This window comes from Cotesia typhae, unplaced genomic scaffold (assembly GCF_013202065.1).
Source record: "Cotesia typhae breed Kobodo isofemale line unplaced genomic scaffold, CoteBio_Ctyphae contig_42, whole genome shotgun sequence".
In the NCBI taxonomy this organism is placed as follows: domain Eukaryota; kingdom Metazoa; phylum Arthropoda; class Insecta; order Hymenoptera; family Braconidae; genus Cotesia; species Cotesia typhae.
In genome coordinates this window covers 1,123,776-1,132,722 of record NW_027423751.1, presented here as the reverse complement: position 1 = coordinate 1,132,722, position 8,947 = coordinate 1,123,776, and positions in this window count along the sequence as shown.

Below are 8,947 nucleotides of genomic sequence, written 5' to 3'. Positions count from 1 at the left end.
GCACACATCAACCAACTTAACTGGTTTGCCGATCAGTTCACCAGACTCGGTAACCAAGTAGTCGGTGGAGATCTCAACCAAGGAGTCAAATGGCGGGACTTGGAAAACGCTTTCGCTGGTAACATCCAGACTGGATGTGTTGTCAACCAACATCACAAAGATCCAGCATCATTTCTCCAAGCCTCACGGGATATCATCATCAACAAGGTACAGAGTGTCTTGAGAGATCTGGCAGGGTTGAAAGTGAATGTTGAACTCTTTTGCACATTCCGGAAACAAGAAGATGTAGAAGAGCGAAAGTCTTTCATCACCAAAAGTCGTGAGATTCTCCCTGCTACATCTCTCCAGGATTGGTACAGTGAACATGTATACGACAAATTACTTCAAAGAATTGAAGAATTTGAACATGAGGGTTCCGGATGGAGTCTGCTTGGACCGAACAGCTTGATGGTGACCATGTCAAGATTCGCATCAACCCAAGTTGGAAACTCCACCTTCGTCAAATTACCGAGGGATATTATCAGGAAGAGTGCGGTTACCAACATCCAAAACAATGACGAGTTCTGCTTCCTGTGGTGTGTCGACGCTGCCTTGCATCCACCAGTATCGGTTCCAGAAAGCCCTATAAGATATTGCCACTTCAGCGTCAGATTGAACTATGAAGGTATTCAATTTCCAATTAAACTTAATGATGTACCAAAATTTGAAAAAATGAATAACCTTAGCATTAACGTATATGGTATAGATTCTGAATTCACGGGTAAAAAGTCTGAAAAAAGTACGATTATTCCATTATATTTAAGTAACTTCGAGTCAGAAACACCAACAATACATTTATTAATGATTAAAAAAAGTGTAAATTATACCAATAATTTAGATAATATTGAGTCTGTCTATCACTTTGCGTGGATACATAATCTATCCGGACTAATTAAAAGTCAAATAACTCTAGGAAGACATAAATTGTACTTTTGTGATCGTTGTTTGAATCATTTCAAATTAGAAAAATGTTATTTAGAACACCGAGCAGATTGTTTCAAATCTAATAAAGTTCGTATGGAGTTTCCTAGTGAAAAAATAAAATTTTAAAATTTAAAGATTTCAAATCTAAAGATACTGTACCGTTTGTAGTTTACGCGGATCTAGAATGCACACTCGAACCCCCAGAAGATGATGAAAAGACAGTTCATAAACATGTTCCACACAGTATTGTTTACTATGTACATTGCAGCTATGATAACACCCTCTCCAAATTCGAATTGAACCGTTCTCCTGATTGCATAAACTGGTTTATTAAACAATTAGAGTCATTAGCTCTGGACTTTGAAAAAATTCTAAAGAATCCCATTAAAATGAAACCTTTAACGAAAGAGCAACAAGATAGACACAATCAGGCAACTGAGTGTCACATCTGTGAAAAACCAATCACTTCTACAACAGATAAAGTCTCTGATCATTGTCACTTCACGGGTAACTATAGAAACGCAGCTCATAAATCATGTAACGTTAATTATCAGAAATCTACCATTATCCCAGTTGTCTTTCATAATTTATCTGGCTATGACTCACACTTTATAATTAAATCCTTAGCTACAGTATTTGAGGGTGAAATTTCATTATTAGCAATCAATAAAGAGCGTTACATTTCTTTCACAAAATCAGTTAAAAATACTTCAGTCTCTCTAAGATTTATTGACCCTTTTAGATTCATGGCCTCCAGTTTAGAGAAATTAGCTTCATACCTTGATGATAAAGACAAACAGATTACGCGACTACACTACCCTGACCCTAACAAATTTAAATTAGCAATACGTAAGGGTGTATTCCCGTATGAGTACATTGACAGCATTGACAGACTAGATGAGAGACAATTACCTGACCAAGAATCATTTTATTCAAAATTAACAAACTCAACTATTTCTGATGATGATTATGCTTTTGCTCAAGTAGTTTGGAATGAATTCGGTATCAATACGTTAGGTGAGTACTCAGACTTGTACTTGAAGACTGATGTACTTCTCCTGGCTGATGTTTTTGAGAATTTTAGACGCAGTTGCTTTAAGACATATAATTTAGATGCCCTACATTTTTATACAGCACCAGGTCTTTCAAACTCTGCAATGTTAAAGCATACTGAAGTAGAACTTGAACTGTTAACTGATCCTGAGATGCTTCTTTTCATTGAAAAGGGTGTTCGTGGTGGGGTATCGATGTGTGCTAATAGACATGCTGAAGCTAACAACCGGTATATGGGCAAAGATTATGATTCAAACAACCCCGAAACATACTTGATGTACTACGATGTAAATAATTTGTATGGAGCAGCAATGAGTATGTCTTTACCCAAGGGTAAATTTGAATGGGTTGAAAATGTAGACAATGTAGATCAGTTTTTCAATGATGATGAGAGTGTAGGCTACATCCTTGAAGTGGACCTACACTATCCTGAGAAAGAGCTGTATATGATAAAAAGCAAAAAACATCAAGTGCACACAGTAAAACAGGAGAAACTTGCTCTCAGTTGGGCTGATGACAAACGTCAACTCATTGAGGCAAGCACTGATACTGTGCCTTGGGGTTATAAAGGCTCCTTAGATTTTAAGAAAAGAAAACTTGTAGATGATGAAAATAATAATAAGAGACAAAAAGTTTTGTAATAGTAAAAATAATGTAAATATATTTTTAAGGATTTATGTATTAAGGTTTTGTAAATAAAAACAATGTAAATATAATTTGTGTTTTATATATCTGATTTATTGATCCAACTATTATGTTTAGTATCAAAGCCTAACCATTTAACATAGTATTTATTTCCACGTTTTCTAATTACTTTTTCAACAAGATATACGTCTGGATATTTGACTTTGCTGAGTTCTTCGTTGTAAAATCCGCCTTCAATTGGTTGATCCTGATAGCCCACGAGCTGGTACGTCGTTGGATTCGTATTCTGCACCGATTTGATTGTGAAGATTTCTGTTGTTCAGTTTGGCGTGTATCCTTTGTCAAAAACATGCTTGTACTTGATGATTCGGACTTTGTCTCCAACTTTGAACTTCTGCTTCGATTTGGTATTCAGTGGTTGATATATATTTTCCAATAGTTGTTTCTCCTGAGCAGCGGTAACATCAACAGGTTTCATTTTGATGGTACTGTGTTTGGTGTTGTTGTAAGTATTCACCAAGTCATGAAGTATATCAGTCCACTTGTAGCTGCCACGAACTGTAAATTCTCGCCACATTTTATTCTTGAGTGTTCTATTGAAACGTTCACATATGGATGCTTTGAGATTGCTGAATGTTGAGTAAAGATTTATCTTGTGCTGCTTCATCAGATCTTTGAATTCTTTGTTGTAAAACTCTTTACCCTGATCAACATGGAGATTCTTAGGAACACGACCTTGCTGGAGTACAGACTTCATAGCACTAGTGACATCTCCACCACTTTTTGATTTAATTGGAACTGCCCAGGCATATTTAGAAAATATGTCTATGATTGTAAGCAGATACTTGTATCCTTTATTGACTGTCGCATATGGAATCATCTCAACCAAGTCAGCTTGCCAAGTCTCGTCGAGACCTCGGATGTCAACATGACGACGTTTATAGTTTCTGCGAGCCGGTTTGTGAAGCTCATTAGCTATCACTGTCTTTTTGTCGTTCATTGAGTTTCTCAGTGAGATATTTGATATTATTTTGGTGAGAGGAAAGTACTGCTTTAACTTCCTCAATAGATGTCTGCAAATTTCCCACAGCAGCTTTCAGTATTACTATTTCAGAGTGTAAATGTGAAATAATCTCTTTCTGTTCACTGTCTATACTTTTATTCAGTTCAGACATCTGTCTCAGTACAAACTGCACTGTCGCCGCATCATGTTCATTTGAAGGATTACCGAGATTGCACAGCCTTTTATTCTCAATGTTATAGTTTCCATCAGAAGTTACATTGAAACCTCTACCAGCTGGCCCTCGTTGACCTAAGTTATTGTCCAGTGGACGTCCAAATATATCGATGCTCATGGTTGTGAACACTTTGACTGTCAATGTGTGAATGATTTAATTTTTCAGAAGCTTTTAATATATAACTCCAGCCTCCCTAAGCTCTTCAATAATTGACATGATTTCATTCGTGTAACTTGGATTTTCAGCAGCTTGAGATGCCATAAGTAGTCGCAAACGATCAACTAGTTCATTTGGATCATCCCAGTAAACATAGTCCATTGGTAATCTCTGTTTTCTTGCAATCATATATTTTGGTAACCCTTTACCGAACTTGGTGATAAAATCAGCAATGTATTTATTAAACTTGATTGTTGTATCTTCATAAATAGTACGATTTGGGTCATAATTTTTCCTATGAGCGTTGGTATGTTGAATTATGTCCAAGTACTTTTTCTTATCATCTGGGGTGATGAGTGCATCCTCTGGTGATTTTCTAAATAATAATTCCAACAACCCAGGAGTTATTGGATAATTTTTTTCTTTGACAGTTATTGTATCATTTGCAAATGAAATAGGTGAATCACCCATATGCATTTCGCTGCGTTTTCTGCGTACACCATATCTCATATCATTATCTTTATGTTTTTTACTTAAACGTAATAGATAATTAGTGAGAAGAGGATTTCTACGAGCTGGAGTACTTGTTGATGGTGGTGGCTGAGTAATAGCAAGTGCTGTATTCTCAAATGAACTTTCATCATCTGTTATTAAACTGTTGTATACTTCTGGATCATCATATAAAGATTTTTCAACCTCTTGTTTTTCAACCTGTGGTTTTTCTTCTTTTTTAATATTTTCCCCTTTCAACTTTGAAGATTCAACTATACTCTGGAGTGGTGTCACAATAGGCTTGAACATTTCCTCCATAGCTTTCTCAGCTGTATCTTTACCCAACTTCAACATCTTGTGCTTCCGTCGGATGGCATCACTGGCTTGAGATATCTGATGCAGAATATCTTTCTGCTTTGATATTTCTTCAGGCTTCATGTTGACAGGTTAACGTCTACAGCATGTATGACTATCACACTCTAAAGTACCTCAATTTATACTAATGAAGCAGTCGAATCCTTTGCGATACCTACCACTGTTCAATTCACTGTCTTTATCTATTACCACAAACCCATATTTATTCCAACATGCCGAGCATAAATCTCTGAATGAGTTGTACGACATGTCTGTATTGACATGATCATTATAAATATGCTTTAGATTCATTTCATCTTGATGGAATAGCACGAGAAAGTTTGCATTATCTCTAATCAGATGCTTCGGTATTCGTGTATACGTTTGACAGAGATAAAAGCTGTCTACATCCTTGTGTCGACCCATGCAGAAAAAAGCCTTGATGTGATCTTGTTTTTCACAAGGAACATCATCAAATATCATCAGGGAGTTAGGTTTAGCATCTTCAGGCTTGATTACAGCTTCATGTTCACTGAATGTGAAGAATCCAATATCATCAATCTGTTTAAGCAGCGTCTCCAGGAACTGATACTTTGGTTGGTTAAGAGACTTTGAGTAAAGATATATATTCTCAAACTTCAAACCGTTTGGATGTACAATAAGGGATAGTAGAGCGTTGGTCTTTCCACAGTTTGATGGTCCGCAAAACACTGCACGGATACTGTTGGGAAGTAAAGCACCGTGTCGTTTGAGTTTCGCACCGGTTCCTTGAACAATTTGATCAAAATTGATAACTGGCAACTGAGCTCTTGGTTTGCTATCCATGACTGATGATTGTATTCTGAGCTCAAGAGGTATATATACCGGCTTATATAGATAAGCGAGTCAGTCTTTGATGTGACATGTCTGAGAGCAGACGTGGTGAAGGTTTATTCAACAACATAATCAATAAGCTTCCACTTGAACTTCACATACCAGGATATCAGTATTGTGGTCCGGGAACAAAGTTAGCTAAGAGGTTAGCTCGAGGTGATCCAGGCATAAATCCTCTGGACGCTGCGTGTAAGGAACATGATATAGCTTACTCGAAAAATCGTGAAAATTTAGAAGCCCGTCACGAGGCTGATAAAATCCTTGCTGAGAAAGCGTGGCAACGATTTCAAGCAAGAGACGCTGCTATTGGTGAAAAAGCTGCTGCTTGCAGTGTGAATAAAATCATGAAGTTGAAAAGACGTTTCGGTATGGGTCTTAAAAAAGAAAAACCTATTACAAAGCGTAAGACAATTAAAAGAAAAACAATGAAGCGTAAGACAGTCAAAAGAAAGACAACCAAGAAGAAGGATGTTGCTCTGAGACAGATTGTTGATGAAGCTAAAAAGTCCATGCAGCCTGGTGGAGATCCAGTTAAAACAGCTCTTGGAGGTGCCCGCAAAGCTGTCAAGAAAGTTGGTGGGAAAAAAACGTTCGATTGCCTCGTATTCTACCAGTTCCATCAAAGATTGGTGGAGTACTTCCATTCTTGATTCCCCTGTTTGCAGGGTTATCAGCGGTTGGTGCTCTAACAGGTGGAGCTGCAGGTGTTGCAAAAGCTGTGAACGATGCCAGCGCAGCCAAAAATCAATTAGCTGAAAAGAAACGTCACAACTTGAAGATGGAGGAAATAGCTGTAGGTAGAGGATTATACCTCAAACCTTACCGCAGTGGTATGGGACTTTATCTGAAACCATACCCAGAAGGAGCTTGCTGCAAGAAGTCAAAAAACCAGTAGAGCTACCACATCGAGCACTGACTAACATCGACTTATTAAAGTATGCCAAGCTGCTTAAAATTCCAAATTTTCGAGGAGTTTTTATGAGAAATGATTTACCAAAATCTGGACCTAAGACAAACGAATCAGCAATAATAAATTTAGATGATAAACTTGGACTTGGAACTCACTGGGTTGCATACAAGAAGAATCATAATCAAGTAATTTACTTTGACAGTTTTGGTAATCTACAACCTCCACAAGACTTGATGAAATATCTCGATGTAGGTAGCGTAAAGTACAATCATAAAAGATATCAAGACTTTGATACAATCATATGTGGACATTTGTGCTTAAAATTCCTGGCTGGACAACTATAAATTGAAGTGAGTCGGGACAACAAGCGTCAGTCATGGCAGAGTCATTCACCTTGACACTATCCGGAAACTCCTCCATACTGGAGGCAAATTATTTTCCGCCGATTGAGCTATCACCAACAAAAAATTATGTACTTGGACTCGTTAAGCTCCTGACATTTAATTCAATACCAAATATTGATGTTGGTGCTTATAAATTTTATGTGTCATCAAAATGATCCAAAAGAAGTACAATCAAGAGATTTCAAGAAATAACTATACCAACAGGGAGTTATGAAATTAAAGATATTGAAACTTATATAAACAAGACATTACCTGAACTAAGTTTCACTTTAAAAGCAAACAACAATGAGTTGAGAAGTGAAATAAGATGTGATCAATATATAAATTTTGAGCCTGAAGATTCCATTGGATCATTACTTGAATTTACCAACCGCGTGCTTGAACCTAACACAGCACATAAATCTGATTTACCAGTCAAATTATTGAAAATCAATGCTCTGAGAGTCGAGTGCAATATAACTACTGGATCGTACATCAATGGTGAGAAGAATCACACAATCCATGAATTTTTCCCGAGAGTTCCAGCAGGATATAAGATAGTGGTAGTGCCAACAAACATCATTTACCTACCAGTCGCCGTACGAGCAATACACAACTTGAGGCTCCGCATTGTTGATCAGGACGGGAGAATAGCAAATTTCCGTGGCGAGACTATAACGATAAGACTGCATATAAAAAGTCTGTAATGGGTATCGTATATGAGACAAAGACTGGTAACGGGTATAAAAGGATTGCAGGATGTGCAAAGATTATCAGTCATCATCGAGCTCTGAAAGTGTTGACACGTCAAAACGCAGAGTTCCTAAAAAGTCTAGGACTAAAATTACGTGGAAAATTCACAAGATAAAAATAAATTTTTGTTGTCTAGCTTGTGTGATACGATGGCGGAAATCTTAGATATAAAAAAATCAATTATTTTCGATGAGTCTATTGCACACTGTGAAGCTCATTCACACTTACCATATGCATCATCAACATTCAACAACAGTGATGAAATCAGGATTGCTGTTCAACATCAAGATCTGTGCTTGCTCCCAAGCAAAAGCACATTACATTTTTATGGAAGAATGAGGAAAGCTGATGGTACTGCTGTAAGTGCTACTACGAAGATGGTCAACATGGCTGTTTGTCATATGTTTGAAGAGATACGTTATGAACTCAATGGTGTAGAAATCGATAGATGTAAGAATGTTGGTATCACCAGTGTTATGAAAGGATACGCTTCTCTGAGTCCGGGACAACAAAATATTCTGGAAAATGCTGGTTGGATTGTTAATGAAGATGACAACAAGCTGACTGATAATAGCGGTTACTTTGATGTCTCAGTACCGCTGAGTTTCATTCTTGGATTTGCTGAAGATTATCAACGAATTATCGTGAATGCCAAGCATGAATTGATACTGATCAGATCAAATACTGATCAAAATGCTTATGTTGTTACCGTTGAGAATGAAAATGTTTCAATTACGATTCAAAAAATTGAGTGGATTGTACCATACATAACAATGTCTGACAAGCAAAAAATCGAGGTGTTGAATTACATAACCTCCGATCCAGCTATTCCAATCAGTTTCCGGACTTGGGAATTGTATGAGTATCCACTGCTACCAGCTACCAACAAGCATATTTGGGTAATCAAAACGACAAATCAGCTTGAGAAACCTCGTTTTGTTATCCTTGGATTCCAAACAGCAAGAAAGAATCAATTGAATCAAAACGCACGCGAGTTTGATCACTGCAGCATAAGAGACATTAAGCTGTTCTTGAACTCTCAGAGTTATCCATATGGAAATTTGAACCTCAACATTGTGCATAATCAGTATGCCTTGATGTATGATATGTACACAAATTTTCAAAGT